This window comes from Aotus nancymaae, unplaced genomic scaffold (genome assembly GCF_030222135.1).
Source record: "Aotus nancymaae isolate 86718 unplaced genomic scaffold, 86718_ANA_hifiasm-v0.15.2.pri h1tg000025l, whole genome shotgun sequence".
Taxonomy (NCBI): Eukaryota; Metazoa; Chordata; class Mammalia; order Primates; family Aotidae; genus Aotus; species Aotus nancymaae.
In genome coordinates, this window is record NW_026988438.1 from 23,707,029 (window position 1) to 23,729,267 (window position 22,239).

At 41.2% G+C, this 22,239-nt stretch overlaps 1 protein-coding gene and 1 non-coding gene across 5 annotated transcripts in view; one reads left to right on the forward strand and one right to left on the reverse strand.

The window, feature by feature from the left end:
- The window catches only part of ELMO1 (engulfment and cell motility 1), a 571,068-nt gene that overhangs the window by 15,922 nt on the left and 532,907 nt on the right, over positions 1-22,239 (forward strand). The gene's annotated exons all lie outside the window — the stretch shown is intronic.
- Positions 11,872-12,009, reverse strand: LOC135276586 (small nucleolar RNA SNORA51). The gene has a single exon (XR_010344144.1). It is a non-coding gene; the product is annotated as a small nucleolar RNA SNORA51 (small nucleolar RNA).

Below are 22,239 nucleotides of genomic sequence, written 5' to 3' on the forward strand. Positions count from 1 at the left end.
AAGGGACCCGGCCTTTCTTTCATTCCAGTTGAGCCAGTGTACACTCACTCACTGGTTCTCAAGTCTGAGTATTGGTTAAGGGACCATGGCTCTGTTTTTATGATTCAGGTTAGACTTTTGCTCACTTGGCCTAGAACTTTTCCATTCACACAAATCAAGTAGAAATTTAGTAGGCTTCTCATCTATTCCCACATTTAGAAACACTGTGATCAACCAGTCAACAGTATAGTCCTGTGCAAGTTAGCCTATTCTTTTTATAATTAAATTTTGTTTTAGAGAGACAGGATCTTGCTCTGTCACCCAAGCTGGAGTGCAATGGCATAATCATAACTCACTACAGCCTTGAACTCCTGGACTCAGGCCATCCTCTCACCTCAGCCTCCTGAGTAACTAGGACTATAGCCATGCACCAGCATGCCAGACTAATATTTTTATTTTCTGTAGAGATAGGGTCTTGCTATGTTGCCAAGGCTGGTCTCAAACTCCTGGCCCCAAAGCCTCCTGCTTTGGCCTCCCAAAGCACTGGGATTACTGGCATGAGTCACTGCGCCTGGCCAAGTTAGACTATTCTGATTGCTGTGTTGACTTTGCTATCCATTAAAATGGTAATTATGCCACACTAGAAAGTGCTCAATCAGGCTTTGTGCCTGTTGCGAGGCCTGGTCCCATTTGTTCCCTTAGACACTTCCCTGAGCTGCCTTGTGGGATCCAGACCCGCATAGATCCAGGTTGAAATTACTCACCACTCACTTGCTATGTGACTTAAAGGAAATTTATTGAGTTCTCATAGCTTCTGTTTCCTCTTGTATAGATGGAAACGATGCCAGTGTGTGGTTGCCAAGATAAAATGAAAAAATATAATCAACGAACAGCAGAGTTCTTTGGCCTCAGCCGGCATGCAATAGATGTGAAAGGATATATGAGTTTTGAACCTCTCCTTCAAAATTCTGTGGCCAGAGGCCATCACTGGTTGAAAGGGATGGAATTAGGAGTCACCAGTGAGCTCACAGAGCATACTGCTCCTGTCTGGCTTCCTGTACCCTTCAAGTTTGCTGACAATCTGAAACACATGCTTGATTTCAACTTTTGTAGAAAAAAAAGTCATTTCATTTGAACAGGTTATGTCTGCAAAAAAATTTCACAACATTTTCTGTCCTTTGCATTAAGACTTAAATTTCAAGTTTGCTGTGTTTTTCAGTACCACAGTTTGATTTATGAGTTTTTTTTTTTTTTTTTTTTTTGGCCAGAGAAAATAAGTTCTGTCTGGGAGAGGTGACCTTTTTTGTACATCCCATAGCCTCTGAGGAATGCCTTTTGTGAGCCCTATTTGTGGACTTCATTCATTAACTCATTCTTCGAGCACTTGAGGCCAGGAAATGATGATACATGTGTAGTGCCTTTGCCTTTGCCATCCTCCCCTGCCTTGCCTCTGCAGGGGAGAATGAAGTGGTGATGGGCACAGCTGTAATGCATGGCTGATACTCTCATGCAGGCAGAAACCCAGGTGGCGATGGCAGAAGAGGCATGTGTCCTGTTGGCCAAAGGCATGGTGATGCTCCTGGTAGCACTCTTCACGGACTGGTGGTCCAGACATTGAATTGGGAATCAAGAGGCCAGGGACCTATTCTTGGGGCTGACCCTGACTATCATCTGTGCTCTCCTTCAGTGCCTCATTTTTCTCAGCTATAAATGTGGAGAGAGGGTGCTAGATGTGACCAATGGATCCCAAACACAAATCTGTAGGTCAGTCAGCTGCATCCAGAATCATCTCAGCAGTTTGCGAAAACTAGAGTCTGGGATCTCATCACCAGAAATTCTGATTCTGGATTAAATTCCTAAAATCTCTATACAAGACTCCCTGCACCAGGTAATTGTAGTCTGAAGCCCCTTTAGGGATCCCCTGATTGCCTTCTAGGTTCCTCTTCCCTCTGGTTCCATTCCTCATCCTTCACATCCTAATGCCACTTTAAATGTCTCTTTCAGAAAGACTTCTTGGCCTCTAACTGAGCAGCCCTCCATAGAGGATTAGTTCATGCCTCTGTGCAAGAAAGAAAAACAAAAACAAAATGCATCAGTTCGTTCACTCTCCCATCTCCCCTGCTGGCCTGAGAGCACCTGAACATAGTGATGATACCGTAGTCAGGCATCTGTGCATCCTCTGTGCTCTGCCCACTACCTGGCATGTAGAATATGCCCAACAGGCGATGTTCAGAGCTGACCAGATGGGAGAGTGCTGAAACTGAAGATCAACCCTTTTCCCTGCCTGTTAGCACCTCTAGTAAAGATTTAAGAGATGTTTCAAACACATCACGCCAACGTACTTGGGATTGCTCATTGTGATGCCTGATCTGTGCCAGCCTCTTCCTACCATATCTATGATGGTTACAGAGGCAACTATTCCATCCATTAGTCTGCAGCACCCCAGAATGGATGTGGAATCACTGAAGGAGGTGAGTGGGCAAGAAGGCAAGTTGGATCCTGACAGTTTAAACCCAGGTGTTTTGCAAATCCTTCCAAAATATTACTTGGCTTTTCCTCTGTATACCTTCTCCCTTGCCTAGTTGAAAAAAAAAAAAAAAAAAAAAAAAAAAAAAAAACCTGAGTACGTGTGCCCACATCTTCCTCTGGATGAAATAGAATTGCACAGAGAATAGGAAAGTTGATTTCCTAGTTATTCTCCCACACGCGGAGTTCTGGGTGGCACCATCCCACACTATTTGCATCACTGAGCTACACATGCTGCCAAGACTGCATCTTAAATTTAAACACATTTGGATGAAAATAGAGAAAGGCTGAGGAAGAAAGGTGAACACTTACCCATAAGAGGTGCGTAAGCACTATATATCGTATGTTTTTCTTCTGGCTCTTGGATTAAGGACAGAATGTTAATTAAAAAGTAAAAGGATGATCTTCTGAGCAGCAATTAATTTCAGTATTGCTCTTCTTTCATCTGCTGGGTCTTTGCATTTCTGAAAACGTGGTGGAAAATATTTCCTAGGGGTCTTTCTAAAACACATTTTCATTTTATTGTTTTGATCTTTAGGCTACATGTTGACTTAAAAAAGAACCAGCGTTACAAAAAGAAATGTCATCCCAAGGTTCTGGATCCTGATTGTCGCTCCAGTGACACAGATGAGATTGGCTCCGGGCATATACACATTGTTTAGCTGGTTCTGCCCAGTCCCCATCTGGAGTCGAATGTTCTGTTCAGTCAAGACCACTAAGCAGCAACATAACTGGATTCATTAGCTTGAGTTCTGAAAGCTCCTCTTCAAAGTTATTTTTGTATTCATACTACTTTAATATTCAGGGACAAGCTACACCATTTTCTAGGTGCCAAAAGTGATCAGTTTTTTTTTAATTTGGTGCTATTTTAGCTTCAAAAATATTTTATTTTTTATGGACTGTTTTGTGCCTTTGACCTAATTTTCTTTTCTCTGGGATATGTGTCCTAAGAGGATGAGGTTTATGATATTAATAATACCTACAATATTAATTCCTTTCAAATGAAACCAGCTGTCTCTGTTCCCTTTCAACATACGCACATGCACACACATACGCCAAGCAAACATCCTTCATGTAGATAAAAAGAGAAAATGCCTTTGGAGTATCTATGGGGATAACTTATTTTTCTCCCCTATTGATCAGAATGCATGGAGGCCTGGGAAACTCTGTTGGAGTACCCAAAGCCTCCAAGCTGGCAGACTTGAGCACTATTGTCTTTATTGCTTCTTTTAGCAGGATTTTCCTAGGGTTAGTGGATGTGCCATAAAGTAGGGCCCACAGGCCTTGCACAAATGGAAGAGTGTGGCATTCACAGAAGAAATGAGCTGTCAGCTCCCTTCTCCTCTTGCTATAATTTGCTACAGCCTGGAAACGAATAAGTGACAGCTATTAAAAGGGCTTAGGAATAATTGCAGTTAAAAGCAAAAATAACTGTATTATCCACTGCCACTTATGCTCACTTTTACTTTTGAAAGGGCTTAATGTTGGGACTCCATAAAATGTTTGCAGAATATCATCCTGAGTCATTTTATTGATGACTAATCTAAAATATTTTTTATAGTTTGTTAGCCATCCTATAGTGTTGTTGGTCTTGCTGGCCTCTGAAGGAGGGTGCTATTCCTATTGGAGTGATCTGTGACACTTTTCAGTGTTGGTCACTGCTGACCTAGGTTGAGGTGATAGGGTTCTCCCATCCAGAGCTGCAAAAGTTCTACAGCAGGTGTTTTTCCTGCGGGGAGAGCAATGGCTTTTTGTGAATTTCAGTTTTATAATTTGAAAAAGTCTTAGCCTGAAAATGTATCTTTAAAAATGCCTCCTCATATCTCAGCTAATATTGTGCACATCATAGCGATGTCACTGTATTCTGTAAGTTGATGTCATTTCTCCTTTAGAAAGCCATAGAGTTATCCCCGCACCTACTGTGATCTCTGATGCTCAGTTTAGAAACTAGATTTGAATCTAGTTTCTAAAGAACACCCCCTTGTGGTCCGAACTACTGTATTGCCTTAGGGGGTTCAGGTTAGTGTTTGCAAAGGTTAGTTTATGTTTTTTTTTTTTTTCAGGAGAAAAGAATCTTTTTGGTAAAAGGATCTTAGATACAAATCTTGAGTAAATGTTTCTCAGTGTATGGCATTGAAAATGAGTTAGGTATAATGCTGGCTTATAAGAAGTCTTTAAATAAGTTTTAAATTAATTTTTATATGTATTTGAAAAAGAATAACAAGGACATCAAACCTGTGGTTTCCTAGATTTCCTTGTTTAGGATGAGACTAACATGCAATAATAGTAAGAGAAATATTGAGTAAAATAGGGATGGGAAATGGCCTTTGAAGACCTAGAGTTTGAGAAACACTGATGTAAGCCAAAACCTGGATTTTGCCTGTGCCGCTTCTGAGGCTAGACAGGGACTGACCTGCCAAAGTTTACCTGTTGGTGACCTTGAGACTGGAATACAAACAAAATGTTGGTATGTTTGTGAGTAATAACAAGAATAGCTGACCTTTACAGAGCATCTTCTGTGAATGTTACCAAGTGATTTATATATGTTATCTCAGTTGGTTCTCACTAAGGCCTTTTTTGAATTAATTACTACTCGTGTTTTATTTTATAACAAATACAGGCTGGGTGTGGTGGCTCACTCCTGTAACCCAGCACTTTGGGAGGCTGAAGAGGGCGGATCACTTCAGGTCAGGAGTTTGAGACAAGCCTGGCCAACATGGTGAAAACCCATCTCTGTTAAAAACACAAAAATTAGCCGGATGTGGTGGTGAGCACCTGTAATACCAGCTACTTCGGAGGCTGAGGTGAGAGAATTGCTTAAGCCCAGGAGGTGGAGGTTGCAGTGAGCCGAGATTGTGCCACTGCACTCCAGCCTGGGCGACAGAGCAAGACGCTATCTCAGTAAAATAAAAACAACAAGAACAACAAAAAAACAGGAGAGAAAGAGAGAGAGAGAGAGAGAAGACAACTCTAAGTTTAGAGAGGTTGAGTAACTTGCCCAGGGCCATAGAGCCAGAAAGAGCTGAGGGGAAGGAGGGACCACACCTCTGTTCATCTTAGCTCCCTGAGAAAAGTTCACATCAAAGAAGATGGTGAAGAATGGATCCTTTTGTTGGTGCTAAACTGCTAGGCATGAGGGTCCAGAGCCTTGTTCCAGAGACTTGCCAATGACGATTTTTATAGCCTCATTGGAATGGGGGAACTCTGCCTAGGACATCCCCTGGGAAGTTCTCAGTGTATCAGTGTGTTGAAGATTGAGAAGCCTCAGGTAGAAATCAGCTTCCTTCGGTAATATTGATGGTTTTCAAACTCACTTAGCCACAGGTTCCCTTTTTCCTCCAAATAAAATCCATTATATTTTGCAGAACCAGTACTCTGTGGAGGACCTCTGTGGGGCCTAACCTAACGTTTTTAACTCATTTTACACATGGGAAATCTGAGGTATGTGATTACTTGGCCAAAGCCCAAACTAGCTGTTGGCAGAGCTTATATCATTAATTAATTTATTCATTCAACAGATAGATATCCAGTGCCTCCCATGTGCCAAACATGCTGGGAATTGGGGGTACAGCATTGAACCAGTGGACAAGACACAGATATAAGGAGACATGTAAACAATTTTAGATAACAATCACAATGGACTGAATGTTTGTGCCCACACCCCCACCCCTCCAAATTCTTATGTTGAAATCCTCACCCCCAATATGATGGTATTAGAAAATGGCGTCTTTGGGAGGGTCTAAGGTCCTGAGGGTGGAGCCCTCTGGCATTAGTGCCCTTATAAAAAGGACCCCAGAAAGCTCTCTGCTGCTCTTTCTGCCATGTGAGACAAATGGGAAGTTGGCAGTCTAAAGCCCAGAAGAGTGTCCTCACCAGAACATGACCCTGCTGGTACCCTGATCTCATATTTCAGCCTCTAGAACCATGAGAAGTAAATTTCTGTTGTTGATAAGCCACACAGTCTATGGTGCTTTGTTAGAGCATCCTGAATTGACTAAGGAAACCATAAATCTATGAAGACTGGAAACCCTAGTATTTCCTGGATCTTCTTAAGGCAGAGGGCTTGCCTTTTTCATCTTTCATCTTTGTTTTCCCAGTTTCTAGTATGGGGCAGCGATAACACAGCTTAAGTAAACATTCATTGAACAAGCTGTTGATGGATTGGAATCTTTCCCATTCTATAACAAAATGGTTCATTATTATTATTGTTAAAAATAATAATGATTATAATATTTAATATAAATATATGTAATAACATAATAATGATTATAAAAATAATATAATAATTATTAGTTTTGGTGTGTGTTACTCTTTGGGAAGTTTGAAACAAAATGTTCCAAGAGGTCCCCAGATTGAAGTAAATATATTGGTCACCATTGCTAAGAAACCCAGTTCCAAACAGCATTGACCTTGGACACTCATTACAGGAGATATTATTTGGGAAATGAGTAACATTTGAAAATCATCTCTGTAGATTTTTCGGCATTGCTAAATTGCGTTGTTGGCTGGAATTTTCAGGTCACAACCATATTTTGATTCCCAGGCTTTTGGTCATTTTGCTAATGTGCTAGAATCTCTAAGGCCTAGCCAAATTGCTAATACTGACACATTCTTGAGGAGTATATATGGTTTATTCAGATACAAAAGGAATAGGACTCAGAATCTTATCGGATAGTCCTTCATGGCTTGAATCAGGGGGAACGGCCTGTGGGTATGGGGCAATCTATCCATTTAGCAGTTTTCTGAACTAGGTAGCCTACTGTGGGATACTGAATCCCTATGATTCTAGCATAGGAAAACTGGCTAATGTTAGTACAGTATGAGAGGTTTTTAAGTCCACTGGACTGGAGGTTTGGAGCTGCCCAGGTGGTCAGCACTGGCAGGAAAGGTGAAGAAGATCAAAGCACATGGCTTTTCCACTTGCTTCTCTTTTTCTTGAAAGAATTTGTGGCTGACGAAGGCCATTTTGCTCTGGAGGAAATGATGATCTGTTGGTGGCGTGCTCCTGGCCTCTTAGTTTGCTTTGTTGTCCTGGGAAGTGGGCAAGTGCCCCACTGGACTTTGATCTACATTCCACAGGGGACTCCCTGCTTTAGAGGAGACCCCTACCCATGAGGTCCAAGTATGCCTATCCAACGTAGCCCCCAGCCAGTACTCACACACTCTTCATCCAGAGCAGATCATTAAGTTTAAGGGAAGGGTATCATCATTTTCAGAGGTGGGTATTTTAGTGATTAGAAATGCAGCTTCTCTGGTAGATGGGAATTATTTTTTTTAAAAAGAGTAAGAGTAATGAATCGGACACTATCTGTCAAATTCTTTGCTAGGTTTCTTGTGGAAACCTAAGTTTTCCCAAGACAGTATTTTCCTGAAAAGAAATTGATTTTGGTGTGATCCATAAAGCCATGTAGAGTGAAATAAACAATTGGTAGAAAAGGGACAAACAAATACATATATTAAAAAAATAGGAATCGATGTTTCAAAAATGAAACTCACAGTAGAAAACTGTGAGGTTTATTTATTTATTTATTTATTTTTTGAGATGGGGTCTGTCTCTGTCATCCAGGCTGGAGTGCGGTGGCAGGATCTGGGTTCGCTGCAACGTCCGCCTCCCGGGTTCAAGTGATTCTCTGGCCTCAGCTCCCTGAGTAGCTGGGATTATGGCATCTGCCACTGCACCCAGCTAATTTTCGTATTTTTAGTAGAGACGAGGTTTTACCATGTTGGCCAGGCTGGTCTCAAACTCCTGACCTCAGGTGATCCGCCCGCCTCGGCCTCCCAAAGTGCTGGGATTATGCATGTGAGCCACTGCGCCCGGCCAACTGTGAGTTTTATTTAGCGTCAGAAGTACCTTTAGACATTAGGTAAAGAGACACAGGCTTAATCATATGTGTAGTTTTCTTTAGGTTGTAAGAGGAGTGTCTGATGAAATTATGACATATGTTACTGAAGGGAAATGGTGCCGTGTTTTTCCTTATATATTTTGGGGAGATAACCTGTAACACAGAAGACATTGGTGCCTCACTAAGAACATGGCTTCTGGAGCCTGAAGGCATGGGGCCTGAATCCCATTTTCTTGGTTTACCAGATATTAAAATGTAAACAAGTTATGTAATGCTTTTAAATCTCAATTCCCCATCTGTAAAATGGGGGTAACAATACAGACCTCTAGACTTTGCTGTGCAGACTTAACAGGCTTGGCTCATGGGATGTGGCCAAGAAATGGTAGCTTTTATTATGAACTATAGGTAGAAAAATATCTAAATGGTTTCCACCAAGCCCAGAGAGTCTGAAATGCCCTTTAGAGGTATCTTCAGACTTCATTTAGTGTGGCATCATGCTTGTCTGAGTTTTAAACTTCCAAATAAGCCTTGTAGTGCATCATTACTAGAAAACATTTTGGAGTTTACACAGTCAGTAAATGAATTTTAAAACTTTTTTTTTTCTAAATAGGAAGGCAGGTGTTGCTTCTTTCACCTGTCTACTTGTAGACCTGTTTAAGTGTTTTAAAATCCATCCATCGAAACATTTAAAATTACGAAAGCCGTTTGCTTCATGACTAAACAAAATTCCCTTAAAGTCTTGTATGTTCCTGCGAACAGCTGAATCCTCTAAGAGAAGCAGGAAAACCACACAAGCTTCTCTATTAATGTTGCTGACGTGTTGTGACTTGTACCAGGTCCCTTAGGCCAAAGCAAAGCACAGATTTTTTTGGGGGAAAAAAAAAGCTGATGAATTAAGCCAATAACTCCAACCTCTTGGCCAGAGAAATGTAAATTCTTTCTCTAAACTTATTACAGAAATAAGACCCTTCCAGGGCTGGAAAAGACTTTGATGAATAATGCAGGCTCATTTCCCCATTGAATTTATTCCTTGATGCTATGCATATAATGGGTAATCAATAAATATTGTTTGCCTGCTTTGTGTAGCTGTTTCAAATTTGGATAAGGATGAGTCTGTGGTGTTAAAATAGAGGAAAGCTAATTTTCTTATCCTGGGATAGGCTTTAATCTTGTTAGCCAGATGTTCTAAGCATTAGAGCTAACCAGTCAGACGAGACCACAAATATCTCAGTTGCACAATGCCATTGGCTTGGGAACTGCATTCTTACAAAGGTCATCTTTTGTAAGGGGACAGAGGCAACCCTTGTCTACATTTTGGGAGGATAGGTTGGCTTCCTGGTCCTACTCAGGTCAGAAACACCACTGCCCATCACTTTTGGCTCCAGTTCCTTATAGTTACGTCCCACTGCATTGTAAACTCCAAGCAGAGAGGCTAGTTTTGGCTAATGAAAATGGTTAACCCTTCTGGCCAGCCCTCTTCGGCCGAAGTGTATAATGCATGGCTATTTTTATCCCTGTCTGTTGGAAGAATATTCAGAAATCCATTGCAATTTTGTTTTGATAAAGCCTTTAATTTTCCGCCCCTGCCTTTTGCAGCTTCATCCTTTTGCTGCGTATTCAGCCCCTAAGAATCCAGGAATGAATTGATGTGCTGGCTTCAAAACAGCCTGGCATTTAGAAGTTTTGATTATAGTCGAGAATCTCCAGGCTTGACTGTTCTTAGCTTTGATATCATGAGGACTATCCTCACAGGGAAAGATTTATAGCATCTGGGGTGAGAGCATTAATTGTGGCCCAAAGGAACTCGTGATATTTTGATAAGGTGCTTGAAGAAGTTGTTGGAAATAGAGCAGAACGTATTTCTGAAGGGTGCAAGCAATTTTGAGCCCTTCTGTCTGATCATTGCAAAATGGGTGAGCACTAGGAGATCAGAAAATATGTGGTGGGCAAGGTTGAAAGAATGTCAAGCTGGATGAAATAAGAAAACGGGGCAAAGCTATTTGAGAGGAAACTTGGCATATACTTAGTATTTTTGTCTGTTTTTCTCTTGAAATGGGCTGATGTGCTGGCAGAGGCTTCTGGCTGTTGTCAGAGATATGAACATCTGTGCTCCTTTGCAGAAACTCAGGATTCTAAAGTGTTTGGTGGAAACTGTTTAACTCTGCCACTTGCTCCATCTCCTCATTAGGAAGAGCTCAGCCTGTGCTGCTCAGAGTGTGCTTTTAAGAGGAAGATGTGGCTTAGGGTTCTGGGCTTCACTTTTACATACTGCATGGCAGAAGCAGGTTTCCAGCAATGAAGTCTGAGGCCATCAGATCCAAATGTGCATACTTGGTATAAATCAGTCTCCTTCCTTGGGTTGGAAGTAGGAATGAAAGATGCCAAATTAGTAAGGCAGTTGTGATACAGGCATCTGAAGACAGCCAGCAGGATGGACAGGTCATATATGGCTAAGTTTTGGAAGGCTTTGCTTTAGTCACTGCAGTTAATGCTAAAAGGTGTTATAAATGACCCCCAAATATCAGTGGCAATGCAATAAGAGTGTAGTTTTTGATCACTTCAAAGTTCATTGTCCTAATTGCCCTAATTAATTCTGCTGTCACCAAGTACTCTAACAAAATGGTCAGTGGAGTTACCCAGGGCATCACCATCTAGCCAGCATGCCACTTTCCTTTAGCCAGAACCTAATCCCAGCTGTGGCATATGCAGGGAAGGCCAGGCAATGTATTTTAGCCCTGTGCTTGTGGAAAGTGTCAATGGTTTATAGAACACAGCCTCGTATGTTCTTCCTAGACAGTGATGGATCCAGGATAGGCAGGGCCTACTTTATGAAAATCACACAAAATTAAGTACAAAAGTGAATGGTTTATTTAGAATGAGAATGGGCAGAGCTCAGTCAAGTGAAAGTCTCTAAAGATTAAGGTCTCTTAGCTTCATGGTAATATATCTCTGTTCCTAATGTCCAAATATAAAATGTGTTTTTCCCTTTCTTACAACCTAATAAAACCATCTTTGCTAGGTGCCCCCATGGAGCACTTTGTGCTGCTGAAGTGTGCCAGAGCAGCTATTTTCACATCGCCCTTGGAGGAAACAGTGCTGCAGCCTTGCTGGGAGGCAGTTTGGCTCTCCGTGCTGAGAGCACAAGACTCGTCCTGTGCATTGACTGAGGGGGTCTTACCTCTCAGCCTCTGAGAGCCCCCAGTGATTTGAATTAGGTATCTATAAATCATGAAAACATTCTCATTCTCCATTGACAGGTGAATGGTTGAATTCTATTTCCATGCAATGGAATATTACAGCAATTACAAATGATGATAAGATGTTTTGTGCAAGGAAAAATGCATATAAGTGAAAACAGCATGATGTGAAATAGTGTGAACTCAGTTATGTAAAAATAAGTAAACTAAAATATACTGAAATAAGTGATATGAAAATGTTACCACTGGATGATAACACATATGTCTCTGGATGATACACATATGACCAGACTTTATTCATCTTTATAGTACTTTCGTCTTCAACTTCATTTCCCTGCATTTACAATAGAGACCAGGCACACACAGGACCTGGGTTAAGATGCACACGGTATAGGTTTACTCTGCTTCCTCTTTTTCTACTTCAGTCAGTATAAGAAGACAGCCTTGGTAAGCACCAGGAGGCCTCATCGTATAGTTTGCTGCATCTAGCAAATTGTATACAATTATTTAAATAATGATAGTTCTGACCCCTCCATGTAAATGACAATATTGCAGCTTTCTTTTGCCCTCACATTTTACTATTTCCAAAGTGCTATCACACATTATCATATCTAATTTTACCACAACCCTGAGAGAACAACAAAGAAAAAAAAAACATACATTTTTAATGGAAAGCAGATTAAAAAAAAAAAAAACATCCAACTACAAACAACCCATGAATATACTGACATTTCCAGAGAGCATCTCCATCTTCTTCCTCCTGTTCCCCTAATTAATCCTGCTGTTCACTAAGTACTCTAGCAAAGGTAAAACATACTAATCTCTTCTCAATTAGCATAGTTTTCTGTTTAGGTTTTTAATTACAAATTACAAATTTAAATACAAATATTTTTGATTACAAATACGAAGATTATTATTTTGGGTTTTCTCCGAGCTTGGAAACCTAGCATTGTTCTACCAGAAAATGCTTCCTGCATTTCAGCTAAGGCATTTAGAAGTCCACCTTGGGTCAGAGCCCACCTGCTTCCTGAGCAGCTGTCTCTGTTCTCCCTGCCCACATCCTCCTCTGCAGGCTCAGCCAAGAGGGGTAGGGGTGGTGTTGTTGGAGGAGTCTCTAGGACCCTGGGACTCAACACTGGAGAGATCACAGTCACGCTGGGTGCTCTTCTTCCCTCAACTCGTGTTCTGTACCTGCTTAGTCTTGTTGCAAGTACCCAGTCCTAGCTTCTGCAGCACCCTGAGAGCTGGGCACTTGACTCTTACCATCTGCCTCCTGCTTCACTGCTCCTTTACTGGAGAAGCTACAGTTTCCCTCCCACACTTAACCTGGTGACTGACACCCCCTTATAGTACCTTCATGATGACTTCTTTGATTCTGCCTGCCTGTACCTGTGTGCTTCTGGATTTTTCATCTCCACGCTCGGCCCTGCCTGAGACTTCTGCAGGTTGGCATCTGACTGGCAGACGCTGGCCAGGTTACCTGAGCTGACTCTGATGTATGCATGGTGTTGCTATTCACTAGGTACAGAGTTCCATTGGTGCAGCACACTTTCTTGCAGCTCTTGAAGCTCTCTCTCCTTGCCGGAGGCCTTGCTGACCCTTAGGGCCTGGGCAGATCCAATTCCTGGAATATCCCTACGGGCCCTACCTTATTGCAATGTACTGGGTCAGGCCACCAGATACTGCACTTTGAAAAGACGATCTGTTTTGAAGTTGCTAACTGCTTGGAGTACTGTGGTGCTGCAGGCTGCTGTCAGCTGGAGGTGTGGGGAGCAGAGATGCCTGAACTAATCTAGAAAATGCTTAGGGGTAGAATGCTCTAATGTGAAAATCAATTTAAAAAACCCACTGTTAAAGACAGTTCAAAATGTGCTGTACTTTCTACCTGTAAGCAATCTCAAGTCCAGAAAAGGAAATTGGAATGAAAGTTTTAGTTTCTGTCTCTTAGCAGATAGGTCAAGTTAAGTGGAAAGAAAACAGAGGCAGGAAAGAGTAGCTGGGGCGAGCCTGCAATGCTGAGTTTTCCTGGGGTTGCTTTAACATCTCGGGATGAACTGGGTGGCTTAAAACCATGCAGATTTGTTCTCTCACAGTTCTGGAAGTTAGCAGTCCAAAATCAAGGAGTTGGCTTGAAGTTTTCAGGGGAGGATCTTTCCTTGCCTATTCCGGCTGCTGGTGGCCCCAGGCAGTCCTTGGCTTGTACAGCGCCACTCCAAGCTGTGCCTCCACCTTCAGATGGCCGCCTTCTCCTTGTGTGTCTGTCTTTGCATGACATCTTCCTCTTTTTATAAAGACACCAGTCCTAGTGGGTTAGCACCTGCCCAAATGACCTCGTTTTAATTTAATTATATCTCCAGAGACCCTATTTCCAAATAAGGTCACATTCACAGATAGCAGGACAGGACTTCAGCATGTCTTTCTCTGAGGATATCTTTCAGTGCATAACAGCTGCCTCTGGTCCAGTCTTTCTATGCCCTCTTCAGTGGTGTGACCACCAGCAAAACTTCTGTGCCTGTTTTCCTGGCTGTAAAATGGTGCCCTCTTCTAGGATCATTGAGAGAATTGAATGAAATCATGCTTGGCAGAGTATCCTGCTCATAGAAAGTGCTCCGTAGGGGTTTAGCTTTTATGGCTCCTCGCTTGCAGTCATTTGATTTCATAAGCTAGTTCTTGGAGAAATTGAGGAAGTGAATGAGCCACACACAAAAGTAAACACTGTTGATAGGACAGGTGGTTAACCCTTTCAGTGCCACAAAACACATCCTGACTCACCTGCACACAAGTTTTGCTTACAAGGTTGTTGTCAGCACTAATTTTGCTCCAAGTATTTGCTTGATTAAATTCTCTTAAGCTACTCTTTGCAGCTGACCTATAACAGAAATAAATGAACTAACTAGAGATACTTTCTTCATTGGGCTTCTATCTAGAGGTAAGCTTTACTTAGGCTTTCAAATTGTAAGCAAATGCAAAGTAACTCTCCTGGGAAAATTCCAGAGAATGTAGGCCTTGGGCGGTTCTAAGCAAATACGGCCCTCCTTTTAGGGTGGAAGTCTAAGAAATGTAGATTATGCACTGCCTAGTTCCAGGGACACCATTCATCTGTGCATGTGCGTGGACAAGCCACTCCTTTGGGTGAGGTAGCCATGGGTCCTTTCTGGGGTTCAGTTAAGTTCTGACAGTGGCATCGTCATGGTGTGAAACTTCTTATCCTCCTAGTTTAATTATTCAATGAGAATAGGATTCCTGAGATTCTAAACCATATTCTATAACTTTGGAAAATACATGTGTATATAATATTTTCCATAAAATTAAAACATGAGAGTGGACTTCAAGTCAAACTGCTATTTTCTTCCCTGCTTTATCTTTGTGAACTTCGTATTGTCAGTTTTCCTGGCAGTTGACAAAAGCGGACAGTTTTAGTGGCATATCTGATTTTGGAAGTAAGTGCAACAATTTGAAAGCCTAAGTAAAGCTTAGCTTTGATGGAAGCCCAATAAAGGAATTATCTCTAGTTAGTTCATGTATTTCTGTTACAGGTCAGCTACAAATCTGAAAACACAGTTTTGAATTTGTATGCTCATTTAATGATACCAATAATCTGAAATGTTGGTTATGAGAACTGTAGATTTCATTATGGAATCTTTTTTTAACTTAATTTGTATATAGGTCTCTTGATGTTTTGGGAATTTTGTTTTAAGACATGTTGAAGCTGTGCTGTAGTTATTGGGTTTATGAGTTGTTGGGGTATTATTTATTTTTAATGTACTCTCTTCTTTCCTCTTCCCAAAGCAAATAATCAAGAATTAATGTTTAACTTTAAGTTGGATCCACTCACTTTATACTGAAAGTTATTATTACTTTAATTCATGTTTATTTTCCCTGAAGCCTTGATGTATCTTTGGGAAGATCCACTTTTTCATGCATTATTTTCCTTTTCAGTATCAATTGCAGATATTACAATCACAACAAGGAACATCTTTTGTACATTTATTATGTGCCAGGCCCTGTGCTGCCTGCGTTAGACGAATTATTATTACGATCATTTAATTTTTATATCCACACTAGACTTTGCATCCCATCTATCATAGCTCACATTTTATAATCAGGACCTGAGACTGGGGAAATAAAGTTGCCAAGTGGACACATTTAAAAGTTGGGGAGCCAAGAGCTGAACTCACATAGTCTCTGACTCTGGAACTGTGCTCTGAAACCCTACATTCTTGATATTGAATATATAGGAACACCTTTGCATTTGAGGACAGAAAAGCACATATAGCCCAGAACTTCTCAGTGATTCCAAAGACTTCTGTATTTTCACGTAACATAACTTTTGGGGCCACAGATTTGCTTTGCGCAATCTCTTTTATTCAGGAGTACATGCATGCTAATTTGCTCAGGCAGTAGCTAAAAGCAGTGGGAGATATCCCAACAGGGCTCCATATTGCAAGAGAAATTAGTGTGGATTTAAAAATTAACAGGCTTTGAGTCTGGGCACAGTGGCTCACGCTTGTAATCCCAGCACTTTGGGAGGCTGAAGCGGGCAGATCACAAGATCAGGAGTTTGAGACCAGCCTGACCAACATGGTGAAACCCCGTCTCTATTAAAAATACAAAAATTAGCCAGGCATGGTGGCACATGCCTGTAATCACAGCTACTCAGGAGGCTGAGGCAGGAGAATTGCTTGAACCTGGGTTGTGGTGAGCTGAGATCGTGCCACTGCCCTCCAGCCTGTGTGACAGAGGGAGACTTCATCTCAAAATAAATAAATTAATTAAATTAAATAAATTAACAGGCTTTGTATGCAGATAACCAAGAATCAACTTACTTACTCTGAAGATGAATACTGTGGCCCCAAAGCATGTATGTCAGAAGGTAGGATATTACTTGGTTTTGTGTAATTAGTAATACCAAGGTCAAATCAACTTAGATAACTGGTTTAAAAGTTAAATAGCTTGTTTGGCTTCAGATAGTTCTCAAGTTTTTAAATATATGCTATAAGCATTGTAGTTTACGGGAGAAACAAGAACGGAGTATTAGTGTTTTTGCAATGTTCCCAACCACGGTTTACTTGTTTATTTGCTCTTGTTTTATTCCCACAGGGAAAGGTTCATTGTAATGCACCCAGGGATGTGTGGTAGATTTTTCCAATGCAGCAGGTAGGATGACTTGGATGGTAAGGAACAGAAAATTGAATGCCGACCGGTTTAAATGATAAAAGCTTACATAATTGAAAAGATTAGATGTATGGTGAGCTACAGAATTAGACTGATTTAGTCACTCTCTAGGTCATTTAGGTTTTCCTTTTTTTTCCTGTCTCTGCCAAACAAGATTGAACTTTGGAGCTGGCCACAGGGCAGATTCCCCCAACACCCCAGCAGGGTGGCAATCAGAGAATGCCAGAACAAATATTAGGTAATTTTTAAGAAGAGCGACTTGGTATATGTGTGCCCCAACAAATAGCCACCATAGCCAGTGACCTGGATATGTGTAATTTAAATTAATGAATTTATCCATCCTCTCTCTTCTCCCCCTTGTAGGTGTTAATAGTCTACATGTAATGTGTAAAAGTTTCCCCCCTCAGATATTTTTGGTGAATATTTCTGTAGTTGTCCCTAAGCATGGAAAGACTTTCCAGCAGGATACTAAGAGGCACTGTTTAGCATATTTCAGTTTCCCATTACCAATTTCATAGACCTGATAAGATACTGATGTTGGCTGCTAACATCAAAGAATGTTTTCTCATTTTCTTAGTGGAAAATGAATGGAATGAATCATTCAAATGAATTCTGTAATGATTCATTGCTATATGGTTCTTATTTACACTTAATATTATTTTGATATTAAATGATATTTAAATATCATTATTTTGATATTAAAGTGGAGGTAAATGGACTTCTGTCATATACTTTTTCACTTTGCTACTTCACAGTTTTCCTCAGTTCTCGGCATACTGAAGGGGCCTGGTGTGGTGGCTCACATCTGTAATCCTAACACTCTGGGAGGCTGAGGAGGGCAGATCACTTGAGACCTGGAGTTCCAGACCAGACTAGTCAACATGGCGAAACCCTGTCTCTACTAAAAATATAAAAATTAGCCAGACATGGTGGCGCGTGACTGTAATACTCCCTACTCGGGAGGCTGAGGCACAAGAATCGCTTGAACCCAGGAGGCAGATATTGCAGTGGGCCAAGATCATGTCACTGCACTCCAGCCTGGGTGACAGAGTGGGACCCTGTCTCCTCCCCCACCAAAAAAAAAGGTGCCGAAGGATGTTTTCTTGAATGACAGCCTGGAACTTTAGACAGCAAGAAAAAGAAAGCTAAGGGCATACTTCGCATGTTACATGGATGCTCATTTCTGGCTAAGGGGATTTCTTCTCAGAAGTGAAAAATATCTTCAGACAACTTGGTTCACTTGGTGATTGTCCTGCTTGCCGGGTTGCACCAACTGATATTTTCTTCTTTGGGTCAGTAAATCAACCAAATGCCCTCTGTGTGCAAGGTATTTTGTGTGGTTTCGAAGTTGAACAAGACTTCCTTTTAGAAATGCAGCCTTCCTGGTCTTTCAGTCCGGTCAGGGAGATGAGACAGGCACACAAATAATCACAATACAAAGGACCAAGGGGAAAGCTAGGCTCAGAAAAAGCGTTGTGGGGCTTGGAGGAGGGAAGGAAAGATTCCTGGAGAGATGAGTAAAGTCTTGTGTACAAGGGGAAGGGAGAAGAGGGGGGTTTAAGACAGAGCAAGTGTTAAGAATCTCGAGCCTAAATATTGTGAAGCAGTTAAAATACAAATGTGTGTGTGTGTGTATATATATATATATATATATATATATATATATATATATATAATATTAGTGACTTATTATTGTTTAACAAATCACCACAAAACTTAGTGGCTTGACCCAACAAGAATCATTTATTCTTTCATAATTTTAGTGGGCGAGGAACCCTGGAGCAGCTTAGACAGGTGGTTCTGGCTAAGGGTCCCTCGTGAAGTGGTGGTCAGATGTCAGCTGGGGCTGCAGTCATTTGAAGACTGGACAGGGGCTGGAGGACTTGCTCCAAGATAGTGTGCTCCTGTGATTGGCAAGCTGCTGATGGCTGTGGATGTCTCTTAGGAATGCTTGAGTGTCCTTCTAACATGGCATCTGGGCTCCCCTAGAGTGAAAGTTTGAGACAAAGACAGTCACGTGGCATCCCTTTTCTCTGACCTAGCCTTTGAAATCACGTAGCATAGCTTCCCACACACTCTGTGTATTAGAGAAGAGTCACTAAGGTGGGTCTAAGGGGAGAGGATCTCACTTTTTAAAGGGAGGAACATCCAAGGATATGCACAAATGTTTTAAAACCAAAACCATTCTTGAAAAAAAATGTCAAGCAAAAACAATGGTTCCATTGGTTTTTATTTAGTTGTTGTATCTCACAGTGTTTACTCATATTAGTTGGCGCACTGTAGTTTTTTAGTTTTTTGATTGGTAAACTATGGTATATATAATGTCTTCATCTGTGAAACTAGTAATTTAAAGTAGAAATTGGCAATTTATCCAAGAGACATCTTACTACAGAAGGCTCCTGTAGAAGACAGGTAAAGTAGAAGTCAGGGGCTCAGGCTGAAGTGCTGGTGGTGAAGGGGGCTGGCACAGCCTTTCCTCAGTGTCCGGGAGGACCTCACGAACACCCTGGCTCCCGAGAATAGAACTCTCTGGAACCATTTCATGAACCCATCCATTCCTTCTTATGATTTTTCTTTTGAAATTCAGTTGTTCCTTTGAAGAAGGAACAAAGGAATTTCACATTGTTTTGCAAAATACATTCTAATCATAAGAATTTTCTGTGTTATAAACACATAGTTGATGTGTATAGCACTAAATAATGTTTAGTATCATTTCTTCCAAAACATTTTCTGTGTGTATATGTTTGTGGGCAGAGGTGGGAAGTAGTTGAGGATGAGGAAGGGACTTCAATTTGAACAGAATTGTCTCCTCTGTGGAGCATATTAGTTAAATACGTACTTGGAGTGAACCATAACTCTGTGTTTAAAGCAGTGAAAGACATGAGCCACTATTCTCAGCAGTATCAAAACTGAAGACCTCTGTGACCATGTGATCTCACACCATCTTGGCATTCCTGTTGGAGTGGAAGGCAGAGTTCTGAGAAGTGGAGAATGTGAGTGCTTTTGAATTAAGTCTCTTTGATAATTACCAGAATAACGGAAAAAGTTTATGAACCAGATTAGGAAAAATATGCTCATTAGTCATATGAATATTAGTTTCTCAACATGCCAATATACTTCTGAGGTTCCCCCTTCTTCCTTGGCCCCACACACCAAGAAATGCCATTTCTGTAGACTGTATGAATGAAAAGAGACCCTCTAATACAACAGAGAAATTGGAAAAGCTGAATACATTTTCTCTCTCTAACTTAATGTGCTTAAAGGGCAACAGCCAGAAAATTAAATTTTATTTAAAGAATTTTGAGGATGAAAAGCACAAAGATATTAATTTTTCTCCACTGTCACTTTCCACTTTCATCACTACTACAATTTATTATACCCACTTGTTCCTGGAAAAGAAAGAGCATAATAGCTTGCTACAGTGATTTCTTTTTAAAATAAAGTGTCGTAGGATGTTGAAAAACCAGAAGAAACCAATGGCTAGTGGTAAATGAAAGGAAGGGAACTTTATTTATTTGCAAGATGTGGACAGGGAATAATATTGCTCCTTGAATTTGTCCACTAACAATCCAGTATTAGTATCTGTGGGACTTCCCATTTAGAATATTAGTAAGGTAGAATTAGTTGCTACATTTCCATAATTATTTCTTAAAATGGCTTTCTGAGAGCCAGGAAAATGTTATACTACTTCTTGTTCCTACTTCCTGTTCTAGCTGTTTCAGGTTTTATTATGAAAATATGTAAGTGGGAGTAAAAGCCAAGCTCTTACTTAGCAGAGTGCCTGGCATGCAGTAAACATTAATTCTCTTCCTTCTCCTCTTTCCTATGCCTTCTGCACTGACCCCAGGATCCACAGAGATAGGGTGACAAAAAGTGTCACAGCAGATAGCTCATGAATTGCATCTTTTTCATTAGTTAGCTAAAAACTCTTTCCACTCATGTCTTCTTACCTTTGTAATTTTTTTTCTCCAACAGGAAACCCATTGTTTTTTGTTTCTCTACTGAAAGGTGTCATGTTGCCTTCCTTTAGGGGTAGGCCAGCAGGCTCAATGATGGAACTTAGTTTTTTTAATTGTATTAATTTTTCCTTGTTTGAATGAAGAAAGTGATTATAAACCTGGATCACTGTTCATTTCATTTTCATCCATATATGTCATGCACTTATTCATTTGTTCACTGTAACATTTGTAGAAGCCCCACTGTATAGGGTTGTGTGTGTGTTGAGGGGTGGGAGGGACTGGAGCAGTAAGGTTACTGGAACCCAGGCATCCAGCCCTCTGTCCTTGCTTTTTTTTTGAGATGGAGTCTCGCTCTGTCACCAGGCTGGAGTGCAGTGGCGCAATCTTGGCTTACTGCAACCTCCACCTCCTGGGTTCAAGCGATTCTTCTGCCTCAGCCTAAGTAACTGAGACTACAGGCACATGCCAGCATGCCTGGCTCATTTCTGTATTTTTAGTAGAAACGGGTTTCACTATATTGTCCAGGCTGGTCTCTAACTCCTGACCTTGTGATCTGCCCCCCTCAGCCTCCCAAAGTGCTGGGATTACAGGCATGAGCCACTGCACCTGGCCTTTGTCCCTGCTTGTTAGTGACTCACAGTCTGGGGTTGTGGGGAGGGATGGAGAGAAAGACACGAAGACAAGTAGATACATTTCAAATAAGCATTTACTGAACCCTTGCTGTGATCAAGGAACTGAATCAAATTTTATGTGGATACCAGGTTTTACTAAACTTCTTTTTTTCTTTCAAGGAGATCATACTTTAGTAGAGGAGAGAAGATACATCTAATTTAACAGAACTTTAGGGAGCTTTCTATGTGTCAGTCACCAGACTGCAGTAGTACTGGGGAGTTCATTTATTTTTATGTCAATTACATAAAATAATCCTTCCTATGCAAGGAAAGTAGAGACTATCTGAGCTAGAGTAATTACAGCAGGAATTGTAGAGGAAGTTGGAAATAAAATAGTCATAGTAGTTAAGGCTTCTGACTTGGGAGTCAGATATATCTGGTTTTGAATCCTGGCTCCATTACTTAATAGCTGTGTGACTTTGGGGGAAGAAGGGAGATAATTATCTTTTCAAGATTCAGTTTGTTATAAGTAAAATTTTGATGCCACAAAAGAAATAGCACTCGAAGATAAATCCTCTCAGCAAGGTAGTTTACTTCTATAGAAGGGTGTGGCTCACAGATGGAGCAATGGTGACTGCACATTTGGACAAGTGAGGAAAAGGGGTACTTATGCCTGACAGGAGTCACCCCTACTGCTGTGTCATTCCCCTATTGGCTAGGGTTAGACCACACAAGCTGGACTAATCCTGATTGGCTCTTTTATAGAGAGTAGGGATCCAAGCTGGAGTGGCAGGGTGGGTGGTTTGGCAGGAAGAACGGTTATAGGCGGGTCTGAGCAGGTAGCCAGGGGTGACCTAGGTCAAAGAAGGTGACCAGAGCAGGTGACTGGAGCAGGTGACTGAAGCAGGTGACCAAAGCAGGTGACCAGGATGAGTCAGGACAGAGCTGG